The sequence below is a fragment of the Tasmannia lanceolata genome, unplaced genomic scaffold (genome assembly GCF_043159265.1).
Source record: "Tasmannia lanceolata isolate RefF3 unplaced genomic scaffold, GAP_Taslan_0.1 ptg000037l, whole genome shotgun sequence".
Classification (NCBI taxonomy): domain Eukaryota; kingdom Viridiplantae; phylum Streptophyta; class Magnoliopsida; order Canellales; family Winteraceae; genus Tasmannia; species Tasmannia lanceolata.
In genome coordinates, this window is record NW_027518714.1 from 49548232 (window position 1) to 49562412 (window position 14181).

Genomic DNA, 14181 nt, shown 5'->3' on the forward strand with positions numbered 1-14181 from the left:
AAGAATGTCTACCTACACATGCATGACCCAGGGATAAAAATAACAATCACACAAAATAATAAAAGATAAGTGTCACCTAAGCTTTACTAGGTTATGAGTGACATGCCTAATGGGTGGCTAAGTTCTACTGGACAAACACATGCATGCTACAGTTAAAGGTATAAGGTCTGCACAGGAAAGTAAGAAAACAAAACAAAACATACAACACGACTCGATACCACACACGTCACAACACAACAAACCCTAAGACTCTAAACGTTATCGCCCATTTCTTCGGATGGTCTGATGTTCATCCGAAACTGCCTACGTATCCCCGCCTCCACTAGAATCAAGGTAAGGTAGTTCTTCACACATATTTTAAACTATGATGCCTAAGACATCTAGACCACTAAACTAGACTCAATCTTAAAAGACCGGACTGATTTTTAAAGCTTCTTGAGCGATATTCAAATTTAAGTGGATTGTAAATTTTAGGACTCCCTATATGCCCTAACTAAATATAAGTTTTTCTAACCCTAAGCTAATGCAAGTGGGCCTACAACCTGTGTGTAACTAGGCTATATGTCCTAAGAAAAATAATGGGCAGACTAGCACATCATATTTTAGTCATCAGTCGGCGATGTGGATCGCCAACTGACCGGACGGAGGTGTAACAGACTCCTAGCTAGGACAAACTCCTAATTCTAACACAAACACAAAACAACCAAAACACTCTATCTACGACAAACTCCTAACTCTAGAGGGAGAGCTTTTTGAAAACAATGTTTATCGATAGCGCTTTGAAATATTTTTGTATTTTTGAAAGGTTTAAATGGTTTATTTACAGAGTTTGAAATGTTTATTTTGAAAAGTTTGACTAAACTTGGGACGAGAATCCCAAGCTGCCTACGTACCTCGTGGAAGAGGATCAAGTCAACGTAGTTCGGAAACAAACTTTCCTCACTACTCTTAAAACTTAACACTTCAAATGTTTTTTATAGCTTTTTCAAATTTCCAAATATTTTTTGAGTTTCAAGCTTTCAAATGTTTTTGGTGTCTTTAAGTTTTCAAGTGTTTTTTTGGATTTTTAAATGTTTCAATTTTTTGGACTTTTAAATGTTTTCACCCTTAAAGGGAACACGCAAACACAATCATCAAACTAGGGCAAAGCCCTAAAGCCAAAGGGGAAACCCCTAACTAGTAACGAGTATCAAAGTGAAATGATCTACAATAAGAAAACTAATGCCTCAAAGAGAATGAAATAGTAAGGTCCTAAAACAAGTAAACTAGTATCCCAAAGACATGAAAATGATCCAAGATCTCAAGCAGGTAAAGCTCTAATAAGACTGAGTTAGCCCCTAACAAAGGGGAGTAGTAACCACACTAAAAGATAAACTCATAACTGATAACACTAAAGAAGGGGTGCAAATAAGCTAAAGCATATCTCACAACCTTATAAAAGAAGGGGCAAATAAGTCAAAAGCTCGCTAATAACGCTACCAAAATGGGGGTGAATAAGTCAAAGTATGACTCTCATAGAAGAGGAGATAAATAAGAGAAATAAGACAAAGCCTGTCTCCATTGGGGGAATCATTTATATCTAATGAGACAAGGCATGTCTCCTATGGGGCTCCAAGCATCTTTATCATGGCCCTTACAATGAATAAGTAAGGCTAAGACAACTAACAGACCAAGTTGGTCTTCAACTAGTAAGCGTACAAGTTGGGGTACAACTTAGAGAGGGCTCTATTAATCAAGTAAGGCATATCTCCTATATGTAAACTCTGTACTAAAGCAGACTTCCTAAGGGATGGGCTCTAAATGACAAGGCTTGTCTCCAAAGGAGAACTGCCTAATGAGACAAAGGATGTCTCCTAATGAGGGCTCTAGATGACTCTTTCATTGCCCTTGCAATGAAAGAATGTTCTAATATTCAAAGGTACCTAAAAGGCTATAAAATTCCTACTTAAAGAAGAAGAAAGAATAACAGAGGGTGCTACCATAATCCGGTAGGTGCCTCTAAGAATGGGCTTGGGCTAACGCCTTCATCGCCCTTGCAATGATGAAACTAATGTCTAAGGGCATTTAAAAGACTAAGAAAGTCTACTATATAAAAGAGGGGAGTGTTACTTGGACTAAGTAAGTCCCCTAATGATAAACTCTCTATGAGACCAAGGTTTGTCCCCTAAAATGGAAAACTAACTATTGAGACAAAACATGTCTCCTTAAAAAGAAAACACTCTAATGAGACAAAGTGAGTCTCCTAAAATGAGACTCATAGAATTTGGAAGATCTAGACATGACGTGGAAGTGATCCTATAAGTTGAGATGTCTAGGTTGACATGTAGCATTGGTTTCATTCATTTAGCATAAAAAAATTGAAACACTCTACACCACAACATGCAATTTTCACAAATAAGGCTCTAAAATACAAAGTAAATCATGAAAATTGATCAATATATTATTTGTCACTTGCTAGCATGCTCGACATAATCAAAAGCATCCTTTTGAATTGATATAAGCTCAAAACAACCTTAAAAATGAAGAAAAGGCAAAACTTTCACCAAACATGTAATTTTCACCAAAAAGGGTTAAAATGCCAAAACAATTAATGAAAATCATTCAATATATGATTTAAACTTGTTAGCATACTCATCATATCCAACTATAAGCATTAACAATGATTTAAGCCCAAAATATCCTTGAAAAGCAATAAAAGGCAAAATCACAACTAAATATGTAATTCTCACGAAAATAACCCAAAATGATAAGTAAATTATGAAAAACTTTCAAAAGATGATTCATGACTTGCTACCAAGCTCAAAATATAAAAAAAAAACACTAAAAATGATTAGAGCTCATGTTATCCATGCTTTTCAAGAAATTGCACAGTTATGTCATATAGTGTGAAATATGCAACTTTGCATTGAATTTCGGACCTCTCAAACATAAAAAATCCTACTAATCAAAATTATAGATCTCAGCATGAGTGACATTCTCTCAGTTGACCACTCCATCTGGTTCCTGCCGGAAGTGGACGAAAAATGGTCATTTCTGACCCATCACCATTAAAAAGCACATTAATGTTTCAGCTGAAAGTTCACGCTCAGTTTTGACACTCAAAACATCATTTCTGAAAAATTTGTTCAAAGACAAAGTTTTAGGAAATCATTCAAGAAACAATTTTGTCTTCTATGGCTCCAGCCAGATCAAGCCAGAAGCGGTCCGAAAGTTACTTGACACGATAAATTTCTAAAAAATTTGGAAATTTTTTTACATTGAATGACTGAAACTTAAAAAGAGCATAACTCTCGTATCCTTTGGCCAAATTAGGTCCATGATATGCCAAATCGAAGATCTTAAAAAGCTCTAAAATTTTTATGTGTATCACTTTTCAAATTCTAACCGAAATTTAGCGAAAAGACACAAATACAAATCTGGACAGCATGTATTTTTGAAGTTTTTCAACATTTTACAAGAGCATTTCATATCAAAACCCTAGATCTATCATGGATTCACTAAATATTCACATCTCACACATATTAACACATATATTTTTGAATTCCAAAGCCTAACATATCAGAGTTAAAGGTTTTCACAAAAATCATCCAAGAATTCACCATTTTAACATAAATTTTCAGCTGAAATATTAAAATTGGCATAACTTCTTCATTTCTTGGCCAATTTTGGGCCATTATATGCCAAATCGAAGATCTCAAAGAGCTCTACACCTTAGCACTAGAAATTTCCACGAATTTTGACCAATAATTGATAAAAATAGTAAAAATGAGGCTGTACAGCACTTAGTTTTTCCATTTTACATCAAAATTCAACTAGAACTCAAAATCTGAGGTGAATTGCTTTAGTTCTTTACATGAGACATGCTTTTAAACATATTTTGGTAAATTTTAGCCCTAGGTTACTAGATTTAACCATTTTTATGCATTTCCACTTAGATTTTCTATTTTAACCTAGATTTTCAAAGAAAACTTAAAATCTACTAACATTTGATACAAAAAAAATCAAAAACTCTATCTTTTGATGTGAATTCCATCAAACTTGAGCTTCTCCATTGTTTTTCTCCCTTGTTAGCTCTTTTTCTTCTTCTTTTTCTCTCTTTTCCTCACTTTCTCTCTCTAGAAAGCTCTCTCTCTCTCCCTCTCTCTAAAATTAGATTAAGAACCCTAAATATTTTTTTTTTGCAAATGGGAGCCCAAATGATATATTTATAGAGATTTTTATTAATTTTCCCCCCATTAGTTTATATGACAACCCATTTTCAAAATTTTTACTTTGGTTTTGGTTGCAAAAGAGTGGTCATTTGGAAAAAGCTTAATGAAAAATTAACTAAAAGAAACTTTTCACCCCTTAAGTTACCTTGGACAACCCTCTATTCATGTATATTTTGTGTTTTAACTAAAAAATGGGTAATTTCAAGTAAAACTTTTCATGGGCGACATTACATGGATAATGCACCCCCCTTTCTGCTCTAGTGTAAAAACTGGCTGGCTTACAGGATATTTCACTCCCTTTTGCGCTCTTTAACTCGGCTCGTCTTATTAGGCAATTTTTAGCGGATTTTGACAAAATTTTACGGGGACCTAATTGGGATCCTAAACTACTCTAGGGACAAATTTGGGACTCTAGTTCACCTATTTAATAAGATTTTCAATCAAACATGGTTATTTAGGGTTCGGTTAAAATGGGGTGTCTACACATGGTCGCCCCAATATCAGTCTCCTTTTGGCTCAAAATGATACTTATTGTCATCAACCTGCATAGGGGTGTTCAATCGGTTATAACTGAACCAAAATAACAGAAATAATTTCGGTTATCAAATTTCAGAAACTGAAACCAAACCGAATTTTCCGAAAACCGAACTAAAACCGAATCGATTAAAAATTCGGTTATTCGGTTATTTTTTAGAAAAAGACAAAAAAAATCTATTTGGACGGTTTGATCGGAGGGCTATGATCAATCTATTGAAACAATTTTTAAGCACAACCTATTGAAGTTGTGATCAATCAAAGGGACGGTTTGGATCATCCTACGGAGTGCCCATACACCATTTTTTTTAGAAAATAATGTTTATTTTTGGTTAATTTCGGTTATTCGGTTAACCGAATTTTCTTCCTGAGATAACCGAAACCGAATAACCAAATTAACTAAAAGCAAAAACCGAAACCGAAACCGAACCGAATTAGCAAAAAACCGAACCAAACCAACCGAACAATTCGGTTCAGTTCGGTTATTCGGTTAAAACCGAATAATGAACACCCCTAACCCTGCATGTGGAAGGTGATCGGTCCGTTGATTTGGTAGACTGCTGAGGTTCAAACCACTGGTATGAGTCCCATTCTGAATGACCTTAGCTCCATGACTAGCCGACCTTACCTATTAACGATTATTAATTAATCTCATATTTAATTAAGGGCCACAACAAGGATAGCTCATATCTTGGCCAACCTTATAATAGGGTCGCAACAAAGGGCCATTGTTCTAATCTGACTTCACAATGAGTGTTACAACATAAGGGCCTAGCGGATCATGACAATGGGTTTTTCGACCCTACAATGCGGATCACAAAACCATGTCATTGTAATTCCTACCCTATTGTGTAGAGTGTTGCACTAGACTTCCATACGCAGTGTAGATTGCCACACAGACACATGTTTAAACTTTAGCTTCTATAATAGCCCAACTGCTACAACTTCTTTGACATCGTAGTGTAGATCACAACAATGCATGGGGCTTGAACCACGACAAGGATTATTTTTGGAGGTGAAAAAAGCAAACCCCACTATGATTATTACACATGGTGCCACCGCCACAGCGGTTGTACTTGCGGACAACCTTGACCCCGAGTGACATCATCCCAACATCCTCTCTCGGGAAGCCTCCCAAGCTACTGAGCGTCCACTAAGAGTAAGCTCCCTGGTGTCACATCACCATCATTAGCTGACACCGCCAGGACCTGCTCCAAACCCATCTCCGTCGTACAAGGACCTTCTTCTGCCAGCCACTAACCTGTCACCGCTGGATCTCCTATCATGTTGAATCATCTTTTAAGATCATATGTGCATGCACTGCCACACCATCATCTCCAGCGATATATGCGGTCCACTTCGCCGCCACATCACGCCCAAGATACCGGTTCTATTAGAGAATAAAATCATATCAAGATCAAATCTTTCATGATTTGATTTGATTGAGTTATATTGAGTAGTTGGGATAGATTAGGCAAGTGAATTAGATTAGGATTGTCTCTTTCTAAAGTTATCAAATTGGATTCTATGTTATCACATAAGTGCTTTATATAAGCAATCTTTAATTCTCTGTAATTCATCCAGAATTAATAGAAATTTTAGATTTTTCATGGTATCATAGCAGGTTGACTAGACCTTGTCCTGAACACAAGCTGTAGAACTTTGTTCTCCGACAGACGGCCGATCTAGCCGTCCACCAGGCCCCAGTTGATCACTGCTTCAAACATAACAATCTCCCCCTCCAACCCTACCTCTTCCTTGCGACTTCGCCCTCTCTAGTCGTTCGCTGTAAAACCCTTAGATCCCTCTATTTATTATTTTGTGCTCACGGAACTGTAGACACCCCATTTTGACCGAACCCCAAACCCTCTTATTCGAATAAGATCCCGAAATCTGAGTCCTGGAATCCAATTCAGAACTTCCCAAATTCAAGTTTCAAGTTCCTGAGACCATTCTTGAATTTTCCAAGAATTGAGTCTCGAAGTGCGAAATAAACCCGAGTCCTGAAAAAAAATCAATTCCTGCATAAATTGCCAAAAAAGGGGGGTGATTTATCAAACGTGAGTGCCAATATCAATTCCCTATATCCAAAATAAATAATATATTTGCCCCTCCCCTTGCCTAGGTGCTGAATATATTATTTCCCTTTACAAAAAACCCCAACGAGCTAGGGTTTAAAGAGAGGGATCTCAAATTTTTTTTTGAGGAAGAAGATAAGAGCATAGGGAGGTAGCTGAGAGGAAAGGAGAGACTGATCATCTTCCTCGACCCCTCTCTCTCGGCTGATTGCCTCGCCCCCCCTTCTCCGACCTCATTCCCTCCGGCCGGCCAACTTCTTCCAACATCACCACCTCCACCTTTAATCAACCTCAGCCACCATCATTGCTTAAACCCACTTAGAAACCCATAGAAAATCTATTGCTCTCCGATCAAGTCCGACTGAAACTTTTATAACCACCATCTCTTCATCTTCTCCTGTGGCCATCACCGGAATCTGGCCACCTATCCCATTCTCTGGTCACCTCTTTCATCACCAAACCCTTTTCTAAATTTACTTTAGATCTTAGAAACCCATCTCAAAACCTCCATCTCCACCTAAATCAGCCACCATGACCACCACCACCATCTTCCCTCCCCTTATACCTTCACTCCAATCCTAATCTAACCCCATTTCTGTCCCAATCCGACCATCCCTACTCCAATTTCTATATCCCCACCCAGATTTACCCCCCTCTACACCACCTCCAACATCATCACCATTTCTACCCAAACCCACTTCAAAACCTTCACCTGACCACCCATTTTCACCATCATAGCCATTGCTTTTTTAGGGGTTTTAGAACCCAGCACAAAGAGAGAACATGGAGAGAAGAAGAGAACTTGAAGAAGAAGCTCTCAAAAAAATTTTGGTCGAAAAACAAAGGAGATTTCCATCAAGAAGTCAAAGAAGAAGAAGAAGGTTTTTGGAAGTCTGTTCATGTTCTTTTAGCTTTTGAAGGGTTTGTCAAAGTGATTTTGAGAAAGGTTTGTCATGGTTAGAAAAGAGAGTAAAGTAGAAATTGACTTGGGTCCTCTCATTTGGAGTTGATTAAAAAAGGGAGGGAGGAGTAAAGCTCTTGGTTTGGTGTGGAAGAAACTAGAGATTTCTTACAGTTCCGATTCAGAGTTACAAGGAGTTCAACCTAATGTGCTATTATTGGAAATTTGCAAGATTGATCGTCTTCTCTTTTACTATAGCTCGCTGGTCCTCGTAAGGTATCTTCAAACTCTTGTTCATCTTCAAGATAGTAAGCCTACCCTTTTCATGCTTGTTGTGGGTAATTCTAGATTGCTAGAGCCATTGCTTTCGATTTTATTTTTTTGATGTTCTGGTGATGCTTTACACTGTGCATGGATTAGTGTCTAAATGATTATGGTGGTTAAGATGATCAGTGCGAGATAAGATGGGCTTGCTTATTCACTAAGGAAAATGATACCTCTGCCACTATCTCTCTTTGTGTTTTAACGAGGCTTGATTCTAATAATAGCCTGGATCATTTCTATTAAGTCAGTCATGTCCCACCACTTTGAGGCTATTCCTTAAGCTTTGGTGGTTGCTCGAGGTACCCATATCAGTTTGACTGCTTTGAAGTTCATGAAGTTTAATTCGGTTTCCTTAGCCTCTCAATGATTCTGCACTAGATGGCTCATTAGTTTTGGCTTGTTAAAATTCCTTCTTAAATTATTAGCTCTATTTGTACTTTGTTTTAAATTCCACTTTCATACTCCATGGCTTGCAGAGCTCAATTTAGCTCTAAGCTCGGTACTTATACTATTGATGCTTGAATTGAGTTTTGAGGGCTTGAGTCCTTGTTATAGGAAGTGTCTTCTTGACTCTTTAGATCACAATTCTTGGTAATATTAGCTATGGATTTAAAAGATGACGATCTTATGTCAATGTCAATTTTCTGATACAGCTTGTCACGTTCCTGTTCGCGAGTTGAGGGGGACATAGACTATACTAGTTTCATGATAATGCTTTAGGTCATGATTATAGTTTTGAGTTCATTTTGATTCTGGGCCTTTAATGCAAAAGTCTAATTCCCTGCTTTACCTTATTTAGGTCATTTGGTTTTTAATATATTCTTTCGAGTGACACATTGGATTGGCCTCTTGTAATCACTTTTTTTTATCATGATTCGTGTCCTTAACATGCACATTTGAAAGAAAAATTTTAAAAAGATTTTGGATCTGTGATCAAATTGGTGTGGACTTCGATTTTCAATATTCAAGAATAGAATGATTTAAGAAGAAATGACAGTTTTAGGCTATGATAACTGATGAGGCTACTCGGAGCCCATCTTTGTCTCTTCTTCTTCCTTTCTTCTTTTGGTTTTGGGTCGATGTCTCGGATTCGTCTTTGATTTTTAGAGCTTGCTTCTATTTTCGGGTTTTACATTAGTGATTGGGATCATCACCGGCGCTTGATTTTTTTCATCAATTTTTTGGAACATTCCTCGTGGGTTAGGTTATGACGGAATATTTCTTGAGCCAACCCTTTCCCTTCATGCCTTAGAGTTTTCGCAGGTTAAGGAATTTCTTCCTCTTTAAGGTCCTTCATAGAGTCATAGGAGTATGTCCTACTTTCACAGAGTCATAGGAGTCTGTCCTACTTTCATAGTCATAGGAGTCTGTCCTACTGTCATAGAGCTGTAGGAGTCTGTCCTACCGTCATAGAGTTTAGGAGTCTGTCCTACCATCTTAAAGTTTAAGGGTCTGTCCTATCCTCATAGAATGTGAGTCAGTCTTTGACCTATTTGGACCCGTACTTTGGTAGCGTTATTAGAGATTCTTTGACTTATTTGTCCTCTCTTTAGTGTTGTTAGTTAGGAGTTTGCCCTTTAGTGTTGTCGCTACTCCTCTTTATTAGAGACTAGCTTATTCATATTAGAGCTTTGCTTGTCTGTGATCTTAGATCATTTCATTGTCTTTAACTAGCTTACCTGGTTTAGGGGTTTCCCCTGTTAGCCCTAGGGTTTGGCCCTAGGATGTTGCTTTGTCTATTCCCTTTGGGTCTTTGACTAAAAGGGTGAAATCATTTGAAAATCTAAAAAACATATTTGAAATCATTTTAAAACTCAAAAAAAATATTAAAATCTGAAAGCTTAGAGTTTAAGGTAGTTAGGAAATTTGTTTCTGAACTATGTTGGCTTGATCTTCTCTCACGAGGTATGTAGGCAGCTTGGAATTTTTATCCTAAGTCCAGTCAAACCTTTCAAAATATACATTTCAAACTTTGTAAATAAATCATTAAAACCTTTTTAAAAATATTAAAATCTTTAATAAAACGTGTTTTCAAAAAGCTCCTCCTCTAGAGTTAGGAGTTTGTCTTAGATAAAATGTTTTGGTTATTGTGTGTTTGTTTTAGAGTTAGGAGTTTGTCCTAGCTAGGAGCGCCTCCGTCCGGTCAGTTGGCGATCCACATCGTCGACCGATGACTAGAATAGGATGCGTTAGTCTGCCCATTATTTTCTTTAGGACATACAACTAGTTACACATAGAATATAGAAACCACCTGCATTAGTTTAAGGCTAACTTGCATTTAGTTACGGCATTTAGGAAGTCCTAAAATTCACACTTCACTTTAACCTAAATAACGTTCTAAAAACTTTAAAAATCAGTCTGGTCTTTTAGGTTGAGTCTAGTTTAGTGGTCTAGATGTCATAGACATCATAGTTTAGAATATGTGCGAAAAACTATGTTGCTTTGATTCTCGGGGATACGTAGGCGGCTTTGGATGAATACCAGACAATCCAAAGAATCGGGCGAAAACGTTTAGAGTCGTAGGGTTTGTTGTATTGTGTCATGTATGGTATCGAGTAATGTTGTATGTTTGGTTGTGTTTTCTTATTTTTCTGTACATACCTTATACCTTTAGCTGTAGCATGCATGTGTTTGCTCACCAGAACTAAGACACCCATTAGGCATGACACTCATAACTTAGGTATGATTAGGTGACACTTCTTTTATTTATTTTTGTATATGCTTATTATCCCCAGGTCATGCATGTTTAGGCAGATATTTTTTTCTCGGGGATATTTGTTCCTATTTCACCTTATTTTTGCCCAAAACTCTTCAAAGTTAATAAATAAATGGCATAAGAGACCAAGTGCTCGCACTCGGGTGGATTGAGATGCTCTTCAGACCTTTCTCATCCGTAATTAGGCACAAACCCATATATATTTCTGGTTATCCATTGCACAGATGATTTATTTTTGGGGTTCCATGGCCTATCTATGGATGGTGACTCTGAGTTATTTTAGGTACGTCTTGGTTTCGAGTCCTGGCTCTAGATCAAGAGGTATCTCTTTCATTTATCGCACACTCGTGCTTTGCTATGAGGGTGGCACCTGTTTCGAGAGCTCTTTGGTAGAGCTCTTCTTCATGTGGTGATCCAAAGGACCGATGGGGGACCCGTTCTCTCGGCGCCTCCTCATGATCGAGGTCCACAAGAACCGGTAACCTTGAACCCTCATCTTCAGTCTTCATCCTTTCTACTTCCGCTTCTTCTCCTTCATTGTCGCTACCGAGAGAGTCCCTCACCCAATTAGATTAAGGAGTAAAAGCTTATAACCCTTCGATCCATTCCCACAAAAGATTCCATGGATATAGATCGCTACTTTCAGGAAGCCACGAAAGAGTATTGGGCTGAGCAGGAACCTCTCAAAAGAAGTTAGAATCCAACATACCACTCATGAAGATATCCTCAAAGAGTGTTCAAAATTGCAGCTATGGAGGTGGTGACATGGGCGGATTCCACCCGTCCGTCATATTTTTGTCACTGCATTCTCCTTTCTTAAACATATGAATAGTTGCTGGACATAGTGGGACTGATGAGGAGATGAAAATGGAGTCCTAAAGTGGTGTTTTGGGAAGATTGAAGAAGAAGGGTCCATTTAATGTCATAAAACTAGTTGCTTCTCTTATGAAAAGAGAAGGGTTGTCACTATCAATGCATTGAGAATGATGAGATAAGAAAAGAGGTGTTAAAATTAGCACCCCAAGGTTTTCATCCCACACCTCATCTTTATCTTTAGCAAAACCGTGATGTCAATATTGATAATGGCACCCTCATTCATTCAAAATTTCTAAGAGATTTCTTTTTGGATTAGAAGCACACATGCTTTCTTCAAACACCCCCTCTCATCTTAAGTCGAAATTAATAGCCACAATATTTGATTCCTACACCCACTTCTCCTACCTTTAGCAAAACAAACAAATTCCAGATTTGATAATTGCCCTCCCTTCATTTGTTTTGCACAAGAAATACCCCAAAGTGATATATATCACCTCACATTTGATATTTGCACCCTCTTTTCCATTTATTGTCCAAATTCTTCAAAGTTTTTCCGATAATTGCCATCATTACCAAGATTTTATTGTCGTTTTTCTTCATCTTTTCTTATTTTTCTTACTTTTCCCTAGCTTTCAATTTCCACTTTTTTGTCTCCTATTTCAGTTGAGGTTCATTTTTTAAGGTGTGTGCCTGAAATAAGTCCTCTACTAAGTTGAAGTGTCTAGATTTCGAGGTGCTTGCGTGTAGGGGTGTAAACGAGCCGAGCAGAGCCGAGCCTGGCCAAGCTCGGCTCGGCTCGTTAAGCTCAAAAGCTCGGCTCGGCTTGGTCAGGCTCGGCTCGGTCAGGCTCGGCCAGGCTCGCGAGCCTTACCGAGCTTTTTTTCACACCCCTCATCTTCCCTGGACAGCCCTATATAGTGTAATTTCACTACTTTTTTTACACTATGGGGGTGGTCCAAGTAACAAATGGGGTTCCTAAAATGAAGTGACATATTTTGCCTCCCCCTTTTACTCCCTAGACAACCCTTTGTTGTATATATTAATATATAATATATATATTTAAATATATTAAATTCTTAACGAGCCGAGCCGAGCCGAGCCGAGCCTGGCCTAAATCGGGCTCGGCTCGTTAAGGATTCGAGCCGAGCTCGAGCCGAGTTTTTTCGAGCCAAGCTCGAGCGAGCTTCCGAGCCCGAGCCAAAATTGACACCCTTACTTGCGTGAGAGAGTTGTTTCCAAATCCATGAGGATCGAAAAGCCGACATATGATATCTTGCCCATCGAGGCCCATTCTTGCATATTGTAGCAATGGTCCATAGTGACCCATTCCCACTCGGCCATCGAGGTTCGAGTCTTCCTTAGCCCATTAAGGCTATGATTTATTATGATCCATTGGCTTTTAAGCCCTCTTCGCAACATATCATCAAAGCGAAAATCAACATTGGTCATCATCATCATCATCATCATCGGGTAACATTGGTCATTATCATCAGGGGATCTTCGTCTTCAACTTTCGACACTATGCATGGAATTTGGTGGATTTTGGTTACATTTGTAATTTGAGAAATTTTTTTATAATGGGAGAATTCTATTTTAATGGGGAGTTTTATTGTAATCAAATGTATATCGATTTTTAATATATATACGTTTGAGGGGGCTTATTAGAGAATAAAATCAGATCAAGATTTGGATTGGGTTAGATTGGGTAGTTGGGTTAGATTGGGCAAGTGAATTAGATTAGGATTGTCTCTTTCTAAAGTTATCAGATTGGATTATATGTATATCACATAAGTGCAGGCAAAAATTCTGATACTTGAGCAAAATTGATACTAGTAATTCTTTCCAACTATTTCAACAGTAATGGTTACTATATTACCTTAATAACCTCGTAACCTTTTTTTAATTATCCACACACATCTTTTGATGGGCATGCGTGTTAAGTCCTAAAATCTATTTCGTAGGCAGGGGACATTGTGGGATGAACTCGAGGGACCCTTTGGTCTATGATAAATCTAATTGGGAAAGCGACGAAACATTTTATTTGATAAGACTAGAGAACGGATGTACATTCTGATTGATATACCTAACTATGTAAGAACTGAGAAATACCTATGTAGTAGATATGAACATTGGACGAATTCCAAATTACATTGATGCAATTCTAAGTTATGCATGATCATATTCAAATGGTGTAATAATGCTAAATAATACAATGCAGGCATTCTTTAGCATCCAATTATCAAGTGTGTGGACCTAGGTTAGGCTTCAACACATCTCTCATCATATTATTCCTCAATTCTTTGATAAAAACAATACTATAAAAACCAATTAAAATGAAAGAAAACTACCAGAAATAATACTAAGAGTAGCTTGATCTGGGTCCATGATCTGGATACTTCGGCTCTAATCGTCCGATCATAGAATTTAAATGTGTATTATTGATTTAGGGTGATGATATTTTCACCTCCTGTAGTACTTGCACACCCCCTGATAACGTGATTTGACATAAAGTTGCCTACTTTTCACGTCAAATCATATCATAAGGGGTGTGCACGTAATGCAAGGGGTGAAAATATCATCTCCCTTTGATTTAGGGAAGTG